This window comes from Drosophila serrata, unplaced genomic scaffold, assembly GCF_035046125.1.
Source record: "Drosophila serrata isolate PLE 108 unplaced genomic scaffold, ASM3504612v1 contig_184, whole genome shotgun sequence".
NCBI classification, from domain to species: domain Eukaryota; kingdom Metazoa; phylum Arthropoda; class Insecta; order Diptera; family Drosophilidae; genus Drosophila; species Drosophila serrata.
In genome coordinates, this window is record NW_028257082.1 from 4,695,220 (window position 1) to 4,707,533 (window position 12,314).

General features: G+C 40.1%; 2 protein-coding genes across 10 annotated transcripts in view; one reads left to right on the top strand and one right to left on the bottom strand.

Moving 5' to 3' along the window:
• HisT (Histamine transporter) overlaps positions 1-5,187 on the bottom strand; it is a 24,250-nt gene extending 19,063 nt beyond the window's left edge. Inside the window, exons 1-2 of the mRNA XM_086828294.1 lie at positions 5,024-5,187; positions 4,771-4,848 (exon numbers count right to left, since the gene is read on the bottom strand). The gene's annotated coding sequence lies outside the window, so the exon portion shown is untranslated. The remainder of the gene's footprint in view (positions 1-4,770; positions 4,849-5,023) is intronic.
• Positions 5,188-8,596: 3,409 nt separating this feature from the next.
• The window catches only part of M7BP (Myosin-7a binding protein), a 33,136-nt gene continuing 29,418 nt past the window's right edge, over positions 8,597-12,314 (top strand). For 8 of the 9 annotated variants that reach the window (XM_086828295.1, XM_020950718.2, XM_086828299.1 and 5 more), the window contains exon 1: positions 8,599-8,648. The gene's annotated coding sequence lies outside the window, so the exon portion shown is untranslated. Of the gene's footprint in view, positions 8,649-12,314 lie in introns of all 9 variants that reach the window. The other variant, XM_020950794.2, reaches the window with a different exon arrangement.

Here is a 12,314-nt window from a genome sequence, read left to right on the forward strand (position 1 = left end):
TTTTGTGCCTCACCGGCGGCTGTGAAACATTGGGGAGGGAGTGGGATATGTAGGCTGCGGGGCGGCTCATTAATGCGTCCTTGGTCCTGGGCACAGGCACAACATTTCTCAGGCCCGTCTCTTAATCCCCAGCAAATCGCGTAATTATATACGTACACAATGAGCACAAAAAAATGAGGCCCGCCCACTGGCCGCCCGGCCTAACTGCGATATAATTTCCGCAACATTTATTTATTAATTAAAAAATTTGTGCCATTGACGATGGGGGCTTACGGGCTAAGCTAGATAAATTACCATAAATTGTATTTTATTGCCCAAGTTTCTAAATCACAAAGAGAATTCAGAGCCAGAGCAAGAGCAATCGCTTTTCGCCATTTTGGAACCTGAAAGTGTGTGTAGCATACTTCCCAGCGCATTGCAAATTTCCTATTATCAGGGGAAAAGTTTTCGCCGCAGCAGCTGGAGGCAGCTCTTGTACCCTTTTTTTTACGCCCCGGCCACATGCTGGGCCGTCCTGCGGTTCGGTTTGGTCTCCTTTAAATGGCGAGGGACGAGACGGTGGAGGGATTTTCGGCCCCAATTATGCAATTTTCACCAGGCAGAACTAGACTGAGCAGCGAGATTAGTGTGCAGTTTTGTTCGGTTCTCTGCGGCCAGATGCGTTTTTAATTGCATCAAAGATGTCTTCCGTTTGGCCGGGCCAGTAGTGGACGTTATATCCTGGCCTTGTCAGTTTCCTAATTGGACATTTGTAATTAACTTCACTGGCAGTCACTGGCGATTCAGTGTTTTTTCTCTACAGTTTCTCCTGTCTCCTGCACTTTCTCCTCTGGCTCATTTTTCACCGTGCAGTTGGCATTTAATGCACTTGACTCTTGTCCTCCGCTGGTTTTACCGGGTTATTTATGTATCGCTCGTTAGTTTTCGGCGGACTCTTATTTATTGGCTACCCTGAGGTGGTTAAACAAGGTCGGATTTGGTTTTTTTTAAGCTTTTGCTGGACATTCGTCCGCTTGGTCGTCCTTGACTAATGGCCAACGCCGTCGAGTGGCCCAGGGAAACAAAGCGGTCTAATTGCACTGGGCAAATGTCTCCCGTTTGTCATAATTAACCCAGACGGAGTGCACAGAAAGTGCATTTTGTGGTCAAGCGGCAACTTAATGCATTCATTTGTGCTGCCACCAGGAAGTGGCCTACATTCCGTCCAAACCGAATCAATAATTTCTGACCTCTTCTGGTCTCTTCTAGTCTCCCTGCTGCACTCCTGCCAATCGACCATTAAAGTTGCATGTCTTTGGCTGTGGCGCAGCTCTCGAGCACGTGGCGAAAGTTCCTTCGCCCCCAATTCCGGTCCACCTCCCCCACCTGCCCCCGATTGTGGGGAGAAGGTGGCAATCGAACTATTCAATAAATAGTCAGGGGTTGACTGGGCCAACTGATAAATTCAATTGGTTATGTCTGGCAATTGGTGGGGTCACTTTTGGTGCATTCTCCTTGTGGGAAAGTCGTCCTCTTGAGCTTTTTCTATATAATTTCTGTGCTTGATAAATGTTTTTCCTTTAAGAACCTGAAACACTTGTTTCGTTTTATTTCTTCAAGAAAGACAAATACCAAGTCTAAATAAAGACTTGTGGTAATAGAAGATGGCTTTTCTTTCTCTTTTCCTTTTCCCTTTCAAAGAGTCATCTTTCCACCTCTTTATACCGTATGTTTAGTGAAGAGGAAATGTTGATTTTACGAAAGGTAAAGATAATTACAGATGTGTGTCGGTGAAATAAGAATAAAGGTTATTGCTGTCGTATTTCCCTCACTGCACTCACTGAAAATTAATTCTGTGCCACAATGTTGACTTTTTATACCCTTGCATAATAATATTCATAATATGCTATATACTTTCTTTATCATATATTTATATTATATAGCTGATGTTTTAAAAATATTTTAAACTAATTTAAGATAAAGCTATTCTGTATTATTTTATAATATTAGTTTAAATTTTATTAAAATCGGATGACTATATAATATAGCTGCCATATAAACAATCGTTAATTGTTAATGCAAAACTGTCTGTGTGATACTCTCTCTCTCTCTCTTCCTCTCGGTATGATACCTCTTTTTCTCTATCTCTCTCTGCATACCTCAAACAATACCACTTTCTCTTTCGCTCTCACTTTCTCTGCTCTCTTTACTCGGCGACTATAAATACAGGCACTGCGGTCGCACTGGCCTCATTCTGTCCGCGGGGAGGCCGCTGTTAACATCAGTGATAGTGGTAGTGATAGTGATTACCCTCCGACCCCAAAAATGTTACCTGACCATTGCAATACATTTAGAGAACCAGGAGGAAATGATACCATTGAAGGCCTTAGTAAAGTCACCAAGCATATAACTCTTCTATACTGGAAGAAATTGAACAAAGACTAAGAAGACTAACCTTACTTCTAACTTTATTGTTACTTAACTTTATTATATATAAAGATGCTATGTAAGGAATCAGGACTAGGTCTGAAATTAGCTGTTCTGGCTATGAAGTTATATTCCAATTAAATTGACAAGGACCCCATTACTTAATTTTAGTTTAAAGTGATACAGAGATTTGTATTAGGGATATCTACAAACGTATTCTAAATATAAAAAGCCAACTTATTCAGTGCAGGGTATTATAGTTTCAGTCACAACTTTGAAAAGCAGTGAAGGAGGCATTTCCGACCCTAAAAATTATATATGTTCTTGATCAGCATTAACATCCGAGTCTTTCTAGCCGAGTCTGGGCAAAAAATAAAATGTTCAAAATTTTTAATGCATTAATGCATTTTTGGCTTAGTAATGAATTTTTTAAACTTTGATTAGTAGAAAAAAATTATCATAAAATAGTGATAAATATTGTCTCAAAAATGGTATTTTACTTTCAGTCAGAAGCCTGTAACGCAGTGAAGGAGACATTTCCGACCCCATAAATCATATATATTTGTGATCAGCATTAACAGGCGAGTCCATCGAGCCGTGTCTGAACGAAAAATACAATTTTCAAAATGTGTCGAAAATTTGAAATTTTTATAAGGGGTTACATCATTAAAATTTGCAAAATTCGACAAAAAATTGAATTTTCTAAATCTTAAAACGAAGTATGCAGACTTGTTAGCGCTATCAAAACTAACACAGAAAAGCTTTCCGAATTAAAATTAATGTATTTTTGGCTTAGTTATGAAAATTCTAAACTTTAGTTTGTCTTAAAAATATCAATAAATATAGATTCAAAGAATGCGATCCTATAATTCTAATGCAAAATGCAAGGGTATATCAACTTCGCCTTCCCAAAGTTCCTTTCCTTTATTGTTGAACATAAATTTACACTTGAAATGTTTGCAAATAAAATATAAACATTATAAACTCTGGGCACAAAGGAAACAAACCTTTTATTACCCGCATGAATAAATGTATCTTTGCTAATAAAAAATGCACTTTAATTCTTAAAAGCATACCCATAAAGTTATTTGCAAACATAAACATTATAAACGTAATAAAACAAGTATAACTATAATGTTACATCAACCAAAAATAATATTCTGAGAGTTTTTATAGGCAAATCTAATTAAAATTCCTTAATTTCACAAAAGAGCCAGTAAATTTTGTGACTCTTAAATGAAAGCCATTTCCTTGAATATCCTTGTTAAAGGTAGGAAATTATGGCCCTGGGCTGAACGAACATACTAATGAGCTCACCCATAAAAGTTACCTTTAGTTTATTTAGCTTTATTTCCGATTTAATAAACTTAATATAATAAATGCCAATCAAAGGATATTCCTGTATACAAAAGTAGGATGTCAATTACTTAATTTATTCGGGTAAAGGAAAGAGTGGAAGGTGCTGAAGCTGACACAGTAAGATAAATTCCCTGACGTACCTCCCATTCACTTCTAAATGCAGGCTTTTCCATTTGGATATCCTGATTAAAGGTGAGAATAGATGGCCCTGGGCCGAGTGCCTATTAAAGCTAAAACCGTAATGAGCTTAAGCATTCAGTGTGCCTTCGTATTGAGGTTGAGACTCACTACTCACTACGTGTGTGTGTTTGTGTGCGAGTGCTTCAGTTCAAAAACCTCGAAAACATTACGTCACAAGCTCAGGCCACACACAGACATGGAGGCAGCGACGGCACACACTGAAAATTGCTGCGGGCCAGACACTAACACAGGACCAATATAGCACGGCGACGGCTGCTCTCGCACATCTCTTGCCGAGCTTTGGACGGAGGTGTGTGGGTTAAGGGCGGCTGCCATGGCGGACAGGGGTTAAGGGTGCGGATAGACAGATGGGCAGATGGAGATGATGATGGTGTTGCTGCTGCTGCTATGTCTGTGTTTTGCGATTGTCTAGCTCGACCTGACTGGCAAGCCACACACAACCAGAAAGAACATGGAAAAGTGAAGCACCTGGACCCGGATCTGGGCAACACTTTTGTCTGTTGTTCCTCTCGGTTTTCGCAGGCGGAAAAATCAATTTATGGATTTTAGTTTCCTGCATATTTGTTTTTATTCTTGGCCTCTGCTCCTGCTGCCTCTATGTAGTGCCTTTGACACGTTCGCGCCTCTTGAGCGTTGCAGTGCGTCTGGGAGGCAGCTTGTTGATGCCCCAGCAGCATTGCAGATCTGGAGGTGACTACTCGGTTGGCACACTAGGCAACTCAACAGTCCGACAACTCGCAATTAAAGCAATTTCTTTTAATTGCAATCAAATGAGACGAGAACCCGAGCTGTTGCCTTACTTACCCCTTCTCCAGGGCGCTGTGTGGCCTCGCTTCTTACTCGCAGGATGCAGGATATAGTCGGAGATCTTCCGTTGGCGCGCTAAAGTGCCGTGACAGTTGTGTGTGTGAATGTGTGTTTATAGTGCGTAAGTGTGTGCCAGGGTTTTTGTGAATGGAACAAAAGAGCGAAACGGAATTCATTTATTAAAAGGGGGTTGGGCGAGGACTTGTTCTTGGATTTCACAGCACTGGGCAACTCGCTTTCGCACACGTACTTGGGCACTTTAAATATTTGCTCGGCACTGCAAAAAGTTCCCTCCTTTTCTGCTGCGGCTGCTGCTGCTACTGCTGCTGCTGGTTCTGCTTCTGCTAAAGAGCCAACACCTTGGGAGGAATCGCTGAACAGGACTACTGGAATCCTATTGCCTCCGTCCATTTTATATGCCAGACGCTTGCGATCCACACGCGGCAATCAGCTGGCCAGGATGCTGTGGATGCTGGGCTCTCTCTGGGGCGCCTAGGTACTGCGCAGGTACAAACAAGGCAGCGCGTTGGAGCCTGAACCGACCGTAGCATAATTAATATTTAGTGCTAAGTGGGAAAGTTGCGAAATTAAATATATAAAATAAACTTACGCTCGAGGGGAGCATACATATTAAAGCGAGTGACCTGAAAGTAGGCAATAGTTTTGACGGCGGCTAGCCACACGAACAGGGTGTTTCTGGTAAAATGGCGGAAAGATAATGGCGCAGCCACTTGTTGCTTCTTATTCTCTTTGTTAGTAGAGTTTCAATGCTTAGTTGAGATTTAATTAATTTTGTTATTTATAAATAATTTATTTTTAACTATTGTTTTTTTCTATTAAGAGATAAAGAGAAACTGTTTCGTATTTGTTTCACTAAAACGATAGAGGAACCAAATGCTTGTTAATAACATATTGTTATTAAAATTATATATCACATATTAATTAATGGGGTTTCGCTTCTAAAGACTTACATAATTTTTTTGATATCTCAATCAAGAAAAATAAATTAAATAATTAATAAATACTTTGAAATTACTTGTTTATTCCCTTTAAATTTTGTATTACTATAATAACTTTTATTATAATGTAACTAATTTATATTTACAAAACTTGTACAACTCGATTTAACCTACTCTCCTTCTTCTTTACATATAAATAAATGTACTCTCAAAATCCAATCCAATTCCAAAATGCAATTAAAAAAATATTACGAAAATTGATTCTCTCTAAACCCAATTCTCAGGACCCAAAAGTTTAACAATTTGCATAAAATCATAAGAAATGATCCGCCAGCATTTGATTGATGCAAACGAATTACTCGATCGATAGTGGCGGTTGATGAAATGCTTTCACCGATCGCAGCGCCAGCAAATTTAATTGGTCACTGAATAAACTTCTTTGATATGGAAGATCGGTCCCACGTTTCGACCATAAACAACCGAATATATGGGATATAAACAATGGCTTGGCAGCCAGCACACCTCTTCCTCATTCGCTCACCCATACCAACCATACGCCCCGTTCACCCGTTCGCGCATTCATTGATGATTATCTTAACGGTTAACATAGGTTCTGCGCCGCATTCCATATCTCGCGGGACGATGAGTTGGGCAATTCCGAAGGTAGAGTCATCTGGGGAGTTTAGTTTTCGCATTTTTCCAGCACTGACACCGGCAGCGTATCATCAGCAGAACTAAAAAGAGTGCGAAAAAGTGTGTAAAACATAAGTTATGAACAAAAGACCGAAACTAAAGCTTCCAATAAGCTGGCTCCATTGAGTTGTTCAAGCACACTGAAGGAAAAATAACACAAACAACCATTTTAAATTTGAAATGTTAAAAAGGTTATGTTAAATGGAGTCTGGTAGTTATCATTTCCAATGCATTCTAACAGAAATCAATAAATATAAATCTCCTCAATTAATGCACAGATGCACTTCATCGCTCTTCACCTTATACTTACAGTGCACTGCTTGTTGTCCATCTCAGGTGAGTGTGTCAGGTGCAATGTGCTGCTGGCCAAAAGAAAGAGCAACAACACCAGCAGAGGGAGTGTCGGCGAAAAGTACATAAAGTATACAAAAATAAACTCCGGCAAAAAGCTCCTATCGTCTCGTCTTGGGCTCAGGTTTCGAATGTCTCTCAAAGGTAGTTAAACGCTTCCTACTCCACGCAACGCCAAGTTAGTCAGAGGAGGGAGCAAAAGGGGGGCACTCGACGTATGTACACAGATCATGCCCAGCCCGCTTTACGACCGTGGCTGTCGCCGTCTCTCTTCTTTGAGGTAGGGTATTCCTCGAACCGCCTGGCCGGGCCATTAACTATTTATAGCTGTCTGTCTCCGCTTTCGCGGGACTTCCTTCTAACTGAACTTGTGTAACCGAATCTGCCGTGGTCAGTCTCCGTCTCCATCTGCTTCTCCCTCAACTCTCGGTCCCCATCTCAGTCCCTCTTCTTCTGACCCTTGTCTGGCCGTCACACCCCCTCTTCCCAGCAGTCTCTCGCCTTCAATTGCTTCCTTATGCATACAAATTAACGTTTTAGCACACGTCGCGCTAAGTGGAAAAGTTACCAGCGGGCGAAAGACAGGACAGGAAGAAAGAATGCGAAACAGAGAAAGAGTAGAGCAGAAGAAAAAAAAGAAACAGATAGGAAGAAAGCTTTAACCGAGTACTTGTGACAAGAATTAGAGATATGTAAATGTTTAACCCACCTAATACCCATTGGGCTTAAATAAATGTTAATATCTAAAACGGGTTGATTACAACTCTAATATTTTTTGAAATATGGTCAGTTCCCTAGGTCGCCTTAGAAAAATTGTATTCTTAAAATTACTTATTATTTAGACACAAATTTAATATTTGTTTACACTTTATTGACTCTAAAATTCCCAGTTTGTTCACGATTCCTTACACAGTTACAGAGAAGTATGCAATGCTTTTTTTAAATAAGGATCTCTTTCATGATCCCCAGAAGCATATAATGCTTATATCCTTTTTATTATTTGTATTATTTTTTTAAATTAAGTATTGCGTGGTTTAACTAAACTCCAAATAAAAACAGGATTTTTTTCAAACTCTTCTCCCTTCTGTTAAAATGAAACTTTTCAGCCACCTGGGTCCCTTTGGCATTATAAGCTCAGAAGGTTAACGGTGCAATCCCTGGTTAGAATCGCACTTTCCATGCCCTAGACCCGCGCCGAACTTGAAATCGGAACCCGTTCCGCTGCAGCCTCCCGCCTCCCTCCTCGCTCCGCCTCCCGAGAAACGAGTTCTATCCCCGAAAGCTGCAGCAAATAGCAAAAGAGGAACGCCGCCGACGAGTGCAGAACAAAAGTTTGCCGCTAAATTTTTGTGACAGCTGTTGAGCAGCGACAATAAAGAGAGCAGAGAGTGAGCGAATGTGGGAGAGAGCGGAAATTCGGCCAAAGGTACACTTCTCAAAATGGTTACCTTTAAACAGCACTTAGAAATTAAATGAGTTATTATACTTTTGCAGGGTGAAAGACCCTATAAATATCAGCATCAAAAGCCGTCTAGATCTAGCTATCTCCGGCAGAAATAAACATTTTTATAAATTTTTTAAACATTTTATAAAGGTTTAGTCTAAGATATAATTGATTTCCGATTTGATACTATAATATACATCGAATCCTGAAGTTAGTTTTCCTCCTTGTGTTTAATTTAACTCTTAAGAAAATAAAAAGAGCGGGTAAATACCTAATAAACAAATCATTTGTTATGTAGCGTTAATTTTGCTGAGTGTAAAGCAACTTTGGTAAGCCAGACTCGCAGCTCAAAGTTAGCGGCTCTCCGTTCGCTGGCTCATTCGCGTTTCAACCTTCTTCCACACCGGAGTGGCGCTTGAGCACAGAGAGTATGTGTAATTGTTTTTGTCGAACGATCTTTTACGAGCTTCGGGCGATAAGTGGAACCTCGAACCCCGAACCCCTAGTCCCCAGCCCCGCACCCTCGAACCCTCGAACCTCGAGCCGTTGAAGCGCAACCTCGAAGGGCAGCGCAGCCCTCTCCTCGGTGTCGGAGCCTTGTCCCAAAGCCGAAACATTATTGTGCTTTACCTAGCGTGTGTCTCTGTGTCCGTGAGAGAGCCCTGCACCTCCTGCCAATGTGTGTGTGTGTGTGTTTGTGTATATAATAGGTCACTGGAGCGTGCGATATGCCCAAAGTGACAGCAACAACAACATGAGCAACTACAGCAACGGGAGCTAACTAAACATGCGACTCATGCGCAAAGCAAATGACAATAAAGAGCAGGAGGCAACAAACGAAAAACGGAAAGAATAAATGGCAGACAGGCAGAGAGGGACCGAAGGGGTTACCAGGTGACCGGACACCGGACAGGTGAACAGGTGTCAATGTCAGCCAAAAAAAATAACAAACAACACAGTATGCGATCGAAAGAGTGCACTAATTAAAAATTAGAGTGTTTCATTAAACTTGTTTTTGAATGACAGCCTTCAAAATTCCAATAGTATAATTAAATTAACCAGAAAATAATATAGACTGAAAAACAACGGGTTTATTGTCGCAGTACAAGATCGTCAAAGGGAACTAATTAAAGAGAATAATGTGGGATCTGCCAAGTAAATCAAGTTTATAGATTAGAGTCACGCAACTAAAGTTTTAATAACATATTATCTACAAGACTTTATCAGCCAATGAACAAGAGACTTTTAATTGCTTTACAAGATCAAAGTTATGTCGAGAAAGATTCTAAAACTGTATAGTTTCTATAGATATATTTCAGATCTTAGTAAGAATGAACATGAAACAAATATTAATTAATGATCCTCTTTCTTGAGCACTATCATGTCGCATGTACTAAGGCTTTGTTATTAAGTTATTGACTTTAAAGGCATTGAATTCCAAGTTTCCAAAATAATTATTTACTGATAAAGCTGCTTAGCAAGATCCAAAACAAATCCGTTCTGTCAATCGATCGACCACTGTACTAAGTAGTTAGTTTGCCCTTTTTGAATCGAACCTGGGAACCAACCCCTGCGAGTGTGGGAAATGGCAACAAGTTGCACTTCCGCCGGCTTCCAATCATTGCCATTGATTTCTGCGCGTGTGTGCCTTATTTTTTGTTCATTATTTTCTAGTTAGCCAAGGCAGCGAAAACAACTTTTACAAACGAAACAAAAACAACACAAAAAAAAAAAAATAAATAATAAAAATAAGTAACAGCCATTTTACCCGTAAATTGAAAACGAACAAAAGTGAGCAAGTAGTACCAGCAAGAGAAAAACAAAAAAAGAGAAAAATAAGAAAACTGAGGTAACCAAAACCAATCGGACAGCATCGGTTAACAGTATTAACCAGCGACTGGCGTCTACACTGTCGACTTCCGTTCGTTTAAGCAGATTGTTGTTGTTGCTGCACAATGGGGAGGGGGGCGGTCCAGGGGCGGTTCAGGGGGGGCCAAAGGTGCGAGGGAAGGTGAACTGAGCTGTTCACCACAAAAAGAAACTCGGCGGAGCAACGCATCATTGGCGTGGAATTGCTTTGACTAATTTCCCAATGAATCGGCAGTTGCGGCTGCGCCCTGCGGCTCCATGACTGATGCATCTGTGTTGGTCTCACCAAGCGAGTGTTTATCTGTGTGTGAGTGTGTATGGCAATTAAAGCTGGCCGGGAAGCGAGTGTGAAACCGTTAGTAAAAGCCACCTTGATAGCGGGCTCACCTCAGTCGACATCTATCCAACTCTCAAACTCTCCATCTCCGACTCCACCCGCTGCTTGATAAATAGCTTTACCTTCAAATATTTGCAAGGGTCCACAGTGAAAAATTCAGGTATAGAAACTAGAGCTAGAAAAGTGGATAGTAAATAATATATTTATGGAAGAATTAAAATATTAATACATAGGAAAATTCATTTGATCTTTTGCGTTGTTTTATCTATCACTTTGTACTATTCAAATAATTATTACACATTCATGGATACTATCAATATAATGCTATATCTTAAAAGAACTACTTTTAATTTAATTTAAATTCAAATCACTTTGTTATGAATGAAATTGCTATCTTTTCAAAGCATATCTTAACAGAACTAATATTAATTTTATTTAAATTCAATACAGTTTTGTTATGAATGAAATTTCAATCTTTTCAAATGTGCTCCTAGAAAGTATTTCCCCGATAAGCTCTATCTATATCTTATCATGTTATCTCCGATAAAGAACGATCCATGATTCATGTCTTAGAAAATTTGCAAGAATTTCTTTTCAACAACCAAAGCAATTTATTTAGTCATGTCAAAATAAAACCATTATCATTAAATATATTTCTCTGTGTAGTTAAAACGCTGTCATAATTAATTGAGCCATCAGCTAGCCCCGGCAGGCCGCTTCAGCGGAGGTCTTTAGCCAGTTCTCCGGATGGAGTTGACCCATTTGCCGGGCGACCCAATTGCATTTGAAATTGTTGTCTAATTAATCATCAGATTAGTTACTGTAACAACTTAATTCGACATGCCATGCGAATGCCGCGAACAATTGTGTGAAAATTGCACAAATCCACAAGCTGGTGGAATATGAAACATGCATACATATTTACAAAGCGAGAGATATATGTATATGCTATATGCAGGCAACACAGTTGCATATTGAGTAATGCACTTGGATTTGAAATCAATTTCAGTTGACCAACCCCGAACAAAATGATATGCAAAATGCAGCTAACGGATTTGAAACCGGGTAAATATGCATAAGGCAAATGCATTTTTAATTGATGCATTGTTTGGGGAACTGCATATCATCATGCTGTGTGTTGCACGGCCTAAATTATCTTCCAAATCCCCAGCAAATCCCATTCACAGAATTTCAACATATCCACATTTTGTAGTCTGACTTTCTGGTTTTCACTCAATTGAAATTTCTTTGATGGCCCGCAGGCGATCTCTTATTTTTTTTTGGTATATTTCTTTGGTTTTTTTGGATTGTCTCTGGACAAGCTCTGAACACTGAATAGCGAACACTAAACACTAGACAACAAGTGCGTCAAATGCGGCACAAAATCGTAATCATCTTGTTTGGTTTATCCAACCATTCATCCATCCATCTCCATCCGCTGGTATATCTAACCATCCATCCATAGATACTCTGGCAGACACACTGTCAGCATTTCAAGTCAACCATTTAACTGGCCAAAAATAATGGAGAAAAAGAGCCGTGTGGTTCAAGAATTTCTCTTTTCCAATTTGCTGGGATTTCTGTTTTTGGCCTTTTTCGCCAAAAAAAAAAGAAACAAACACAAATATTTTCACACACGCCGTGCGTGCGCCTGGGATGCCCGAGGGTTTTTGGTAGATGAAGATGAACCGTTGAGCCACTTAACCCATTGCGGCCCAGGCCGTACCCAAATGGGTTAACCGGCCCCAATCGATGCACTCTGCGTAATTACGTGCCCGAAATCTACATATTTGGGCGTACGCTGTGCATATTTCAGTCTGGGGTGAAGCCCCTATAAAGATGTAACATATATCTCACGGATCTCGACTCGTCTCGACCGAAGGTGACA